The following is a 13,699-nucleotide window of genomic DNA, read 5'->3' on the forward strand; positions in this document are numbered from 1 at the left end:
AATGAAACAACCTCCAAAAAGGAAACCAGCATGGCTCGAAAAAAAAAATTAAGAGAGTGTTATCAAAACCTTTATAGTCCTTTAACAGCTACATGACTGGTGTTGTAAAACCTGATATAAAAACTTATTTGGCTGGAAAAAACGAACATCCTTCCTACTGCTATCACAGAGTGCACCCATTATTTCGAGACATTTCCTCGTGGATGTGCAGCAGTGCTATAAAATACTTAAGCAAAAGCTTTTATGAACTCTTCGTCTCAATAGTGTCGCTAGGCAGCTCTACTCCTTTTGTGGACCAACTGATTAGATCAGGCCCATCCACTCCGTGCAGTTATTGCACCGCTCGAGAGTACGTGTTAAAATGGCCAAGTCCTTCTTCTACATACAAACCACCCCTGAAGACATGAAGAATTGAAAAAAACATTGCACTATCAGAAGTCACCGGTGTGGCGGAAACTTTTCCCCCTGCTAAGCCCATGTATCCCTTCCGTACACCAAAGCAGAGTGCTTTCATTGGTGTGAAATTACATTCTTTCGAGGTTAAATCAAAGGAAACATCCTTCCTCTTGCCAGACGGGGGCACACAGCGCAACACAGCAAGTGTCTACTCACCGCAATATCCAGCATCAAGAAGTCTTCGCGTGTCTGCCCGCTACCGGGAGGCCGCACCGCTTTGACCCACCACCGAGACGCGTTTGTCGGGCAGCCGTCTATACACTACACTATTGCTCTTGCCGCTTCCTTGGGGAAAGCTTCCCGCTTTTTTCCTTACAATGTTCAAAGCGTTTGGCTCTTGAGAGTGGATCACTCCTGTTCGCGGCGTCAGCTTTATGCTGTACGCTGTGCTTCGAGGTTCTTTCCAACAAAGTGTGACGGACGCGCCACCCCGTCGAGTGAGTTCCTTCCCGTCGTACGACACTAATCACTGAAGAGAGCGACGACAGCGACGGGAACAACAAACCGGCAGCAGCAACAGAAAGGGTAGCAGCGGCCGACTAGCTAGTGTACACCTCGCCTGCACACACGTCCTGAGCTCATCCGATTCCAAGTCACATCGCAAACATTGTGTGCTTTCTTCGTTCCGGGGCTTGATTGCTCACCGCATACATTGCCGAGCTCGAAACGTAAACGAGGTCATAGGCCAAAAGGACCGTATACACATCACAACGCATCATGTGAACACGGGTGCTCCGTACAAAGGGCGACACGCTTATAGAGCTGACATGTCTGAGAAGGCTTGTGCCTTTTCCGTTCGCTCTGTTTTAAATCTCAGTCGGTCAGACGTATACACACACACACACACTTCCTCCTATCGCTCTGTCACTGCTTTCAAGATGTTGCACTCTGAAAATGGCAAAGAAGAAAAAGAAAAGCATAAATGAGATGAAATTAAAATATATTCTAATGAAATTAGCTAACAGTGCACACAGCATTCTGCGCCCAAACTGTGTGCCCTGCTTTTTTATGAATCCTTTCGGAGTGTTCCGAGGAGTGCTTTGAATACTGCTCTTTTTGTTGAAAAAGTATGTATGTTTTTATAATTTTTTTACGTCTAAAAAGGATTTATTAACGGTAAAGCACCGCAGGGATTGAAGAGGAATTTTTTTAACTGAATGCAGAGATAAAAAAAATCAATCTGTTTGTAGAAATGTATATGCACAGGGAAAATAAAAACATAGAATAAAAAACCCTCGCATAACTTTATCCAAAATCAAGACGCAAAACAATTCTACGGATAATAATAAAGCTTGCCTACCACTTCTTTAACTTTTCAAACGCGTATGCTTGGATCGCATATACAGGAAAGGACCTTCCAACCGCCTCATCGTATCAAGAAAAGAGAGACAAAAAAAATACACTGGAAGGAGGAAAATATGATGAAATTGATGCAACTAAACTGGAAGTGGGTACGAACAAGACGAAAACTCGGACCCGTTTTCCCATTCGGAAAAGTTTAGCGGTTCAAAAAAGTTTCCCATTTTTTTTTATTTCGCTTTCATTCTTCACCGTACACTTCAACATGGAAGCAAGAAGACATTTATGTGTGTGATAAGGCAACGGTTGTGTGTCCTGGTACCGGGAAGGGTCGCTCTGTGTGTGTGTCTCAGTAGTGTAAGCGAACGAACGAACAAAAAAAAAGGGTTCCGAATGTTTTAATCAGTCGGTCAACTTTTCACTTCTCAACATGTCCCTCTCTCCCCCATTCTGCTATAGCTGCTTTTACTCTGTGTCGGATCTTGGATCGCCAGAGTATGGGTATGTTTGGTAAGTGAACCATTTTTTTGTACCTTGGGTTTTCTAGATTTCGGTGTACACACGCATACAATGTCGGATTTTACTGGCAGTGGAATGCATGATGTTACTACGAGACCCTGAGGCAGTACACCACGGGAAGGGTTTTTGTCGGCAAGCGAAGAAGAGAAAATTTATGTTGACTTACAAAAATCTGGGTGCACAAGTAACAACCTTACATTTTCCATGCCGAAGAAACGGCTTTGCAGAGAAGGTGCGCAACTGTTGACCCTGATCCTCTCTTTCCCGAGAACAAAAATCGGCAAGGGACATATTAATTAAGTTTATTTTATCTTAAGCAAACATTCCACCCGCACGCAGTAACGCAACTATGCAAAATATTTCGCCTAATAATCTGCTGAAAAACGATTACTCACATTTTACCGAACATGGCCAACAGCGTTCCAAATATCAAATTCCCAAAATCAACACAGACCACACCGTAACAATAACGGCGCGAGCATAAATTGTGAACCGCTGCCAACTACTACCACAAACTTCCCGGTTATAACATTCCCGCGGGCTGCACGTTTTCCTTATCATACTTATTGGTTTAGCGCAGGTGATGAAATAACTCGCGAAAGACAGCAAACTTCCGGTGTTCGGTTCGTCCGTGGCAACATAGTACCGTCGTCTCATCCCCCAAAAAGCAACAACACCACGGTTCGTTGCTGACAACAGAGCCTGGATGGGGTGGAATGTTTTTGATCCGATAAAATTCCTTGTACCACTCTCGCGGGTTACCGTTCCGCCTAGGGTTTGCTGCCGGTTTGTCCCACGGAAGAAGGCGACTACGACGCCGGTGACGTGTCGTGATGTGTCGAAAACTTAGGCCTAGACAACTACCACCTTCCATTAGATAATGCACTACCGACTTTTGGACAGGCTAAGCTGGAGGGAAGAACTTTTTGGAAGCACTTGGCATGGAAGCATAAAGCAGAAGCACTAGAGCAGATGATGGTGGCGTATGAGCATGGCGTACTGAATAATGTTTCGTCCTTTTGCGAGAATTTTCAATTTTTTGTTGTTGTTGAAAAATATTCCCGCTTTTACCGATCCACGCTGGATGGAGTGAAGGATGATTTGGGAGGGTTCTGCTTAACCCACTTTCTACCAGAATCAAGCTCAACTCTTCAGGAAACAGCCGAGAAACAGCGTGGAAAATCAGGTGACTATCTTCACATTCGGAACGGTTCTTGTTCCGGTTGAGCAAGAAGAAAGTGACAAGAAGGCGCTACTCGATACAAAGTGGAACCTGCTCCACTCGAATTTGTCCCTTTCGCCCTCCTTTCTACTTGTATAATACAGGACGTCTCGTTTCGAGAAAGTTTACAATTCTGGCACGTGCAGACATACCTTGCCTTACCATCGCCTCCCCCATTTGGCCGTTTGTGTCCCTTACGTTCACCGATAAAATTTGTTGTTTGAGTTTTTCCTTGCTTTTCCATATTTTTTCCGCTCCTCTTTTTAATAATCACATTGTTTACCAGCTTTCTCACAGCAGATAAAAACGGAAAAGTGATGGCAGAAGAAAAAAAAACTAAAACGGAGCAACACCAAACAAGCGACCATTTTGCTTCCGCAGCCATCCTCGAAAACACTTATCACTACCCAAGAGGATGTATACAAACTACCCACCCCCACACAGCATGAGCTTTTGGGAGGGGATCTTGGGTGACTCTCGATGTCAGGACACCCTCCAAGTACCGAACGAATAACCAACAGCCACTTATTACGCGCGGGTACGACTGTTATCATTATGAACAATGCGAGGCCACAATGTATCTTTTTGGAGGGATCTGGGCACCTTGGTTTTTGGAGCTTGCTGGATGCTGTTGACACGGAACTTGAAACCTATTCATAAAACTTGGAACAATACACAAGACGCGCCAGGGGTTTAAACGCTAATGATAATAAGACCCACTTGGCAAAGGGCACGATGGATGCAAAACGAAAACATCTTTTTAAGATGAATCTTAACTCTGCATAGCGGTACAGTCGTCTTATGAACACTCCAAAACAAAGAGACATAGCAGTACGCACAGTGCCGTGTGTATCGTGTGCAAGCTTTGCAAATATCGTCTGTGAGAGTATAATACGTTCAAACAAATATACTTCTTTCGTGACTTTCCAGCTGCCCGAAAAGCTAAGATACAAACACACACACAAATATTTGAGGACTCGAGCAGTTCGCCCGAAGGTCTCAGTGCTAAACCGGCTCATAGTTGAGGCGGTCACGTGTTTCGAGCCTAGATGGTACGAAAGTTGGGACATGAAATTTTTTGCCTACGAAAATACAGTGCAAATATCCTTCGCAGAAACGCAACGGACAGATAAAGGATGATCTAGGAGCGTGCGTGTTTAAGATTGTCCCTCATTGGCCATTAGATGGCGTCGCCATTTTGGAGGAACATCGTGAAATCTTCGAAAATGGCTCTCAATGTCATCAACGGTGGGCCCACGTGTGGGGGGAGAATAGCCATCCGGTTGGATGGTATAGCATTACATTATTACCGGCGTCGACTCTTTGGTTCTTTGGAATCGAATTCAATCCTTAAGTCTTGTACCGCCGGCAGGAATGTGGGGTCTGTCGAAGAATTAACGATGGTCACTAATCAGACCAGCTTTTCTTAGTGCCATTGTTGGTCGGATCAACTTATAGCCACTGAAAGCAATAACTATGTCCAGCCGAAATTGAGCTTTCCTTGAACGGTGTTGTACTCGAGAAAAGCTAGGAACCATTAAACAGCGGGCCGGACGCAACTGGAGTCATATTAGCTTTTGATGTTGGTTGGTGAAATCTAATTTAAGGTAACAGCACCCATAAGGACACCAATCGCCATCGGGTCATATTGTCATTATGCGTCGGTCTGCACGCGTATTACTTACAGCCTATTCATACGTGACTTGCGAAGCAAACAGGACAGTGTGGTCAATAGGAATGTGTACAACAATGTTCCATGTACGCATTTACTATCGAAAGGATGTAAAAAAAAAATTCAAATGAATTTAGAAAAGCCCCTATTATTATTTATTTTGAAGTGTAGTAATCAAACAAGGCCTCGGGAAAGTATTGGGGGACAACTCAGAATTTCAGCTTACACCGAGCATAAATAAATGAATAATCAAATATCCTGAGCATGAGTGTCCATGTACATGCACATGCTGAACATACTCTAGGCTTACGGAGGGAAGATCGATGGGCAAATCTTTCCATTATAACACAGGACGACGAAAAAGGTTCGGTGAAGCTAGGACCAAATGATGACCACCTTGGGCAATATTATCGTACTCTTGATTCACGATCAATAGACAGCACATAAAAGGCATTCCCAATCTGATCGAACGTGTTGATATTATTGCTGTAAGAAACAGCATTCTTTGAGATCTACATTTAAAGCATAAGAAACAAGCTACTATTTATGCGTAGATGAGCAACAGTAAAAAAAAGAAGCGTCATTTTTTCACGATCGTTCAAAATTACAACCGTCATAATATGACACATTTTACTAGGGCACACACCATATTCAATCATTCCACCATTCCTTGAAGCTTGGTTGGTCTCGGTACTCCGTAGTAGGGGCGCTTCGTGCAAAACCTGCACACCGTACCGAAAATCGTTGCATGGGAAAATAAAAACCAATGCCCCGGCATAAAACCGCACGAAACACGCAAAGGAAATTATCCGTAAAAAATAATGTTATTCGCGTTGATTGCAACATTTATGTCGCTAGTGACACGTAACACGGTTGCTGGAAATTGTTGAACGAAGAATCGGAAAGGAAACACCTCAGCCTGTACAACCACATCGTGCACCTATATATGAGCGACACAACAGAAATCATTTCCCGTACGACGAAACATGACCGCTTACACGATGAATCCTCGCGACGATGCGCCCGATTTTATTTCCACACCTCCTACTGTTGGGTTGGTTTTATAGGTTCGAGTAACATCCAGCACCGGTAGGAGCACCAGGTTCGATTCCGATTCGTTTCAATTCCTTGCATGCAACTTCGCATCCCATCCCATTCTTCCAATATCACTAATTGCTAGCATAAAACCGATAATGACATTACGATGATGGCCATTCCGGAATCGTTATCTGGTCGTTTTCGTGCCGATGCCGGGTCGCGACGGGACGTGTGCCTCCCCGGGAACGTGTAATACCGGGGTGGATCGAACTAATGAAGAAGATGACACAACGACGAAAACCAATGATTCGACCGTTGAGTGTATGAAACTAAGAGTATTTTCGGTCGTTTGGTGGTGGTTCGGTGTGGAAAATGTGTCACTGGAGTAGAAGAAACGGGAAACGAAAATGTTAAGAGAAGAAACATAGAAAAAGGACACCGAGCATCGATGAACCGTGAACGGAAATGTACCGAGCGTGGGCACCCAAATGCTGCTGACCTAAGCGTCATCATATTTGATTTTAGGACGAACACAAGCCTCTCAATACTCGTTGGCACGTATACGAACAAGTGATTTGCACCTAATTTTGCAGAATTTTTGATACAACATGAACCATTTTCGAGCTGCCAGAAACATGTAGAACAATGGCCATTTGAAAGCTTTTGATGTTGATGGGTTTTGAAAAGATATACTTTTTTGTTTGTTTCGTCAAGCTCAAAGCGAGATGCGAGCATTTTGTTGATTTACTACAGCAAGTCAAATCTAATTCCAATGTTCGAAAGAGCATCCTATAAACAAATGATTTCCTCCAGGGCTCTTATCCATCCTTTTAATAGCCATATGGGTCGTAGATCCGTTCAAACGCTTTCCAGAACGGTAGAAAAACGGAAAAGTTTATTCTGTTAGTCTACATAATCCTTCAACACATGATTTGACACGGTCCGTTTGGTAGAGACTAAAACTTCCCCTGAACTGTACGGAATTTCCACAAGGGTTTTTTCCCCCGGTCAACGAAACTAAGGCTGTGCTTTTCCCATAATGCGCACACATGTGCACCAGCCCGTAATGATGGGTTTGGTACAGAAAGGGAAGGAGAAAAAAGCTAGAAGGACCTTTTCCTTCACGCACTAGATCCATCCATCTGTCACAACCCATGTCTTAACATCGGGATGACCACCTTACCCGCACACACACATACACGCTTCGGAACTTCTCAGTGTCAGTAACATTCCCCGCGACCATATGTTGCCATAAAACGGTCGGCCCGGTTGATCGTCAATAAACCGAGCACATGACTGCGTGTCCACCACCACCAAACGACCCGGCGATCAAGTAATTGAGGAATGGAAATGAGTGACTTTTATGGAACTCCATTTCTTCTACACCCTCGGGAAAGTCCTTGGGAAGGTCATGCCAGTATAAGATCGGAGGTAAGGTTCCGCATATGTTGGAGATCCGAGAGCTACGACCCATATTCCATCACCAGGGTTATTGGTTTCCTTGTCCACCATCTCTGCCGTTCCCTCTCTGACTCTATCTCTCGTGATCCAAACGATTTATTTATGCTCATTTGCAAACCGCGTCAGCCATCCTCTTGCCATCCAGTGTGCCCGCTAAAGCAGCTGTAGTTAATGAGCGACTATTGAACATCTGACCGAAGACATCGATAGATTTGGAAGACCCATAAAAACATCTATTGAAGTTGGGTGGTCCTCGGACTGCGGAAGAGTACCACACAATGATTGATTCCGGGTGACATGGGTTGGTCAATAAGATACGGGGGAGGGGACTGGTCGTTGGCGGTTGCACGACCCCCTGGGCTGTGGTATAAGTGATTCCAGCCATCAAAAGCGAAATCACCAGAACACATGGAAGAAATTTATATCGGAATAAATTATGCAAATAATGTCATCGCGGATTGTGAGCTATACTGAGCTAAAAGTCGGTTTGTAAGGTAGCAATCAACGGTGTGCGGTGTGATGCATCGAAGTGGTTTTCGTGTACAGCTCGACGGGGTATAGCGCCGGAATGACGCTTTTAATGAAATTAAAATTGTATTGCATTACAAGCACACAAACCAAACTGAGAGTTAGTGTGTGTGTGTGTGTGCAGTTTTGGATGGTAGATTATTATTGTTACGAACTAAGATTCCCAAACTGCAACAACAATATGGCAAAGTCATAGGAAACCATTCAGAAACAACTCCAAACTGAAGTGGACATCCAATCAATGCAAATGTAAGCGATTCTTATTAATAAGAATTCCATGGCATTACGAAAGAACCTCTGGATTAAGCAATTATTTCTGATTTGAATGATTTTATTTATTATTTTTGTGGGTCAACCCAACTAACGCATGATGCAGTCGATGGGAAGCTTTGAAGGAGTAAGTATTGCAGAATTAATTTGGGGTAAGTGGATTTTGTTCTGTTGTCAGTGTTTGTAACAATACCGCACTGATACGGGTATGGTCCGACACCTCCTGAAGATTAATATAGGATATCCATACCCTACTCTGACTCAATTTGTCCACGGCGTACAGAACGGTAACATATCTCTCCAAATATCTGAGCTTGGGTATACGAAAAAAAAACCAAACATTTGGGGAGGGGGGGGGTTTGTATGGCTAAATTGAGCGGGGGTGGGGATGACCAGCGTCTGTTCTCCATGTTAGGGGCGGCTGGTTGTCTCTTCTGTCCTGGCATCCGAAGGGACATTAACCAAGGATGCGTAGGCCCTCCGACGTGACAGTCGGTTGGGGGAGAGGCCTTGCAAGCCACCCCTAGAAAACAAATAACGCAACGAAAAGTCAGCAACAGATGTTACCGCCACGGACCAATCGATACAGAAAAATCTCTACAAGGAAAATCTCTACCGATCTCTTCAATTTCTTGGCTTCGCCGATGACGTTGACATCGTGGGCATAGCGAAGATCTGTGAGGCGTACACCCGACTGAAACGTGAAGCAGCAAGAATTGGATTGATGATCAATGCTACGAAGACGAATTACCTGCTTGACGGAGGCTCTGATCGTGATAGAACCCGAGAGGGAAGCAGCGTGTTAGTCGACGGCGACAACCTCGAGGTAGTAGAGGAGTTCTGCTATCTTGGGACTGTCGTAACTTCGGATAACGATGTCAGCAGCGAAATCCGGAGACGCATTGTTCAGGGGAATCGTGCCTACTACGGCCTTCACCGTCTGCTGAGATCCAGAAGACTTCGAGACCGCACTAAATGTGAGATATATCGCACACTGATTCGTCTGGTGGTCCTATATGGCCAAGAGTCTTGGACCATCCGAGCGGAGGATGCAAACGCTCTTGGCGTGTTTGAGCGTCGTATCCTCCCGACCGGATCTTTGGCGGTGTGTTCGAGCATGGAGTGTGGAGGAGAAGGATGAACCACGAGCTTGCTGAGCTATACGGAGAACCGGACATCCTGACGGTAACAAAGACCGGCAGGCTAAATTGGCTGGGGCATGTTATGAGGATCCCGGAGTCATGCCCCGCCAAGAAGATATTCGTCAGCGACCCCCAGTTCCGCACGAGGCGTCGGGGAGCACAGCGAGTTTGTAAGCTGGATCAGGTGAAGGGTGACCTGTCGGAGATTGGGTGCCTACATGGACGGGAAGCTGCAGCCAGCGATCGAGTTTCCTGGAGCTCTATGGTTGACCGGGCCATGTCACGACGACGTGCTCTTAAAAAGAGCAGGCCAACATGAGAGAGAGGATTTTTTTTCCAAAAAATCTTTGTAAATGTCAAAATCCGAATGGAACTATATAAAAACTATCAAGGTCCTATCTTTCGTCGTTTTAGATGGGGTTTCCCTAAACAGTAGTGAGTGGCAGGATCAGAGTTTAAATCCCATTCGGACCCGTAGTTGGTATCAGCAAGTATAGTAAGCCAACCGTTGGACGGGCGTGCCAAGTAATTTGTACAAATCTTCATATGGCGTTCATGTGTTACTTGTTTACATTTTTTCTTTGCTGTCTTTTGCACACCATTTGTATGCCATCCAGCGAAACTCAAATAAAAATGGATTTTCAACTGCTATGGCTCACCCCTAAGGAGCCATGGAACTGAATCCGTATGCAATCAACAACAACAAATGGCAAACAATTATCATAATACTACCAGCTCTCCATTACCGATAATACCAGCTACTGCCAAGAGGTCGCTTGACTACTTATTAAATGGCCACTCGCAGGGGATTGTTCCGGGAAGTAGTTGAATACAAATTGACGTAACGCAGCGCTTCTATTGCATTACTGGTCTACAATTGCACAATACACAAGCAACACGTTGCATTCGCAGCAAATTAATTCATCTCCCGTTAGTACCGATCGTTTCTCTAATTCGTCATTCATCAAAACTGAAGCGGGATGATAGTGTAGCTCCCCACAATCATACCAACCGACGGACAGAGCGACTGGGTAGTTGAATTAATGAATTTATGGTTTTATGTCTGCTGTGAGGTTTTATTCCTATCTGTATCCACCTCTCGCCATCACCCTGCCGATCTCCGGTGCCTTGGCGTCCATGTAAGCGATGTTGTGATAGCTGACGACCATTTAGTGGCGACCAATCAACGGTAGCGACACACCCGACAGCCAAACCACGCCAGCGTCGAAGCTTGTTGTTGACGATCGTTCGTTTTGGCGTATTTGCCGGAAGCGAACGACGCCAACTTTTTCCAGCGAAGAAGTACTACAGTGTCTTCTTCAGTATGGAGATAGAAGCGTGCAAAATGAGAAATAATTGACACGAACCAGGGGGCCGTTTGTCTAGTGCCCTGTTCTGATGGGTTCCAGCCGCACAATGAACGTCCTGCTCCCCAAATGAGTATGGTTGCTCCAGATTCCCAGGCAAAAGAAGGAAAGAAGATGATAAAAATTTATCTCGTCACAAGTATTGTCCGGTGGAGCAGATTGGCAGAAACAAGGCTGGAAGATACGAGAGGGCAGAATGATAGAGGTCAGACACAAACACTGGTGTCAATAGCAAATTAAGTTACTCGACGCAGAGACAGCGCTCACCATTGCGTACGCTTCGAGAGATGGACGCGAATCTAATCGAGCAGGACATGATACCGTGTCAACTGCGGGAGGTTCATCATCCTTTTGGTGTCTGCAACGAATTTCGCTCACTAGCCCGGACGAATTGCGTACGACAGATGAACAAATGGGCATAAGGTTGTTCCCGCTTACTCTCCTTTTTTTCCAACAACATTTTCTGAGCCCCCATGACGATAGTGGGTCCTTTTTTTTCGGGTAGAGTTCGGATCATCAATACTACGGTTTAGAACAGCACGCACGTCGTATATCAAGGCCCGAATGAATGTTTTATCGTTGCCGATGTGCGTACGATGTTAAGGATGCTGGCTGAAGGATGTATCCAAACAGGCGGAAGGGATCGATTTATACGAAATACCATTTGCGAAGATGTGTGATGGGAATTAGAAACGCGGAACAAGCCTTTCCGAACATGGTTCGACATGACTACGGCGAGCCTGATTACGTTTCTTCCTCATCTGCACTGCACGCATGCACACATACACACACACGCACTCAGCACACGCTATTTCGGACGATGGTCACGAAACGGTGGCAAGCTGGTGCTACACAGTTCATCCTATAACCGATCGAATTGGTTATTCCAAACTCCCTAACCTAATTCTCTTCAGCTCATCATCATCTCTGCCGAAGACCTAAGGGGATATCTGAAATGACCGTGCGTTCGGGGGACGCACCCGACACGTTACTTTCACTATCGATAGGACCGCGTGTCCGTTGAACCGGAAAGAACATACCAAATCGCTTCCCGCAAAACGTACCAAGGACATTTCATAATGGAAACCGATGAAACGTGCCCTTTCCTAGAGTGAGGAATGGAGAGAGAGAGAGAGAGAGAGAGAGAGAGAGAGAGAGAGAGAGAGAGAGAGAGAGAGAGAGAGAGAGAGAGAGCAAAAGCCGACGTCCAGAGCCAAACAAAATGGAATGGATTCACCCTTATTGGATTACGGATTCTCGTGGCACAAAATAGCGTGACCGCCATCGAAACCGCAACGGCAAAGCACAGTGTAGCGCCTTCTGTCCAATCCCAGGACAGAAGAACAAGCGAACGATAGTCATGGTCTTATCCTTGTGTATAATAGAGGTGACAGGTTCCGCTTATGTTTCCAACTCAATCGAATGTTTAGGTCACATTCCATTAACTCGTGCGATTGAGACTTGTGCGGGAAAATCATTTCATTATCCTTTCTGCGTGTACAAAAAAAAAAACTTGTGACAAATTGTGGCAATCGCGACTAAAATACAACGAAAAGTTAGTTCATTTGTGTACGCACTTGTTTTTCACAAAACCCATTTCAATAAATATTAAAACAAATACACATCATCATGCTCATGTGATGGGAAATCTTTTTCAGCATTAATCACTTCGAAGCGCGCGTAAGAACAATCTACCACGAATGATGGGTGTTTTGGATGAAATTTAAAAGCATTTTTCAAAATGACTACATTATCTACTTACATGGCGTTGCGACACATTCATTTCCGGCGACGCGAAATGAAGATGACTGGGCGTCCTAAGGACGATGAAGCTGGATGAAGCCATCGCGATGAAGGCGTGTGTGGTGTGTGAGCACATGGCATGGTGACACGTTGACAGGTTACATTAACTCGTTAACTGGAACATTTTTACGTGTATGTGAGTGTACTGTACGAGTTTCACATTTCACTTTTCATCACTCGTCGGTGGTAGACGGCACGCGTGCCCATACTTCTTCTACGCACGACCGTCAGGCGCGTTATTCTCATCACTCGTCGGGTGGTTTTCTTTTATTTTTGGTGAGTCGTTTTTTTTCCAGTACGGTATCACAGTAGGACGACGGAGAAACAGCGGAAGTCAACCTTCATCCGCATCCGTGGCCACATCTCAGATGCTACATTTGCGAGCGAACAAACACTTGCAGTGCCACCATTCTAGCATTTAACGTCCCATAATTTTTGCTCCACAATTGCTTTTTTCACACGATTTCCTTCCTGAATCCACTGTCGGTGCGTTTTAGGTTATAAAACTCGTACCACTTGCAAACCGTTGCTTTAGAAGCGAACGTTTTAACATTTGTTTTTTTTTTGCACATGTTGCCACCATTTTGTGTTTATACCTGAGAATGCATTTGTGCGGATATGCCTACAGGAGCGAGCAAAACTCCACCGGCAAATATGAGTGTTTGTTTGTCAGGATTTGTTTAAGTCCGCTATAATCATTCTGTTGTTGGCTGTAACTAATGCCCCGTAAAACGGTCTACACTGCACGTGGTTATGCTAGTTTTCATAAAGCTAAACTAAAGCCTTACACAGTATCACCACTTCCTAACGTCTTCAACGCGGATATGGACGCTGGGGATCGTACCGCCGAACCAACCGCAAACACGATGAACAAGGATAGCTCTGCACGTCCAGCGCTTTACATTTTCGCTTCAGCACCCAC

Source organism: Anopheles maculipalpis, chromosome 2RL (genome assembly GCF_943734695.1).
Source record: "Anopheles maculipalpis chromosome 2RL, idAnoMacuDA_375_x, whole genome shotgun sequence".
In the NCBI taxonomy this organism is placed as follows: Eukaryota; Metazoa; Arthropoda; class Insecta; order Diptera; family Culicidae; genus Anopheles; species Anopheles maculipalpis.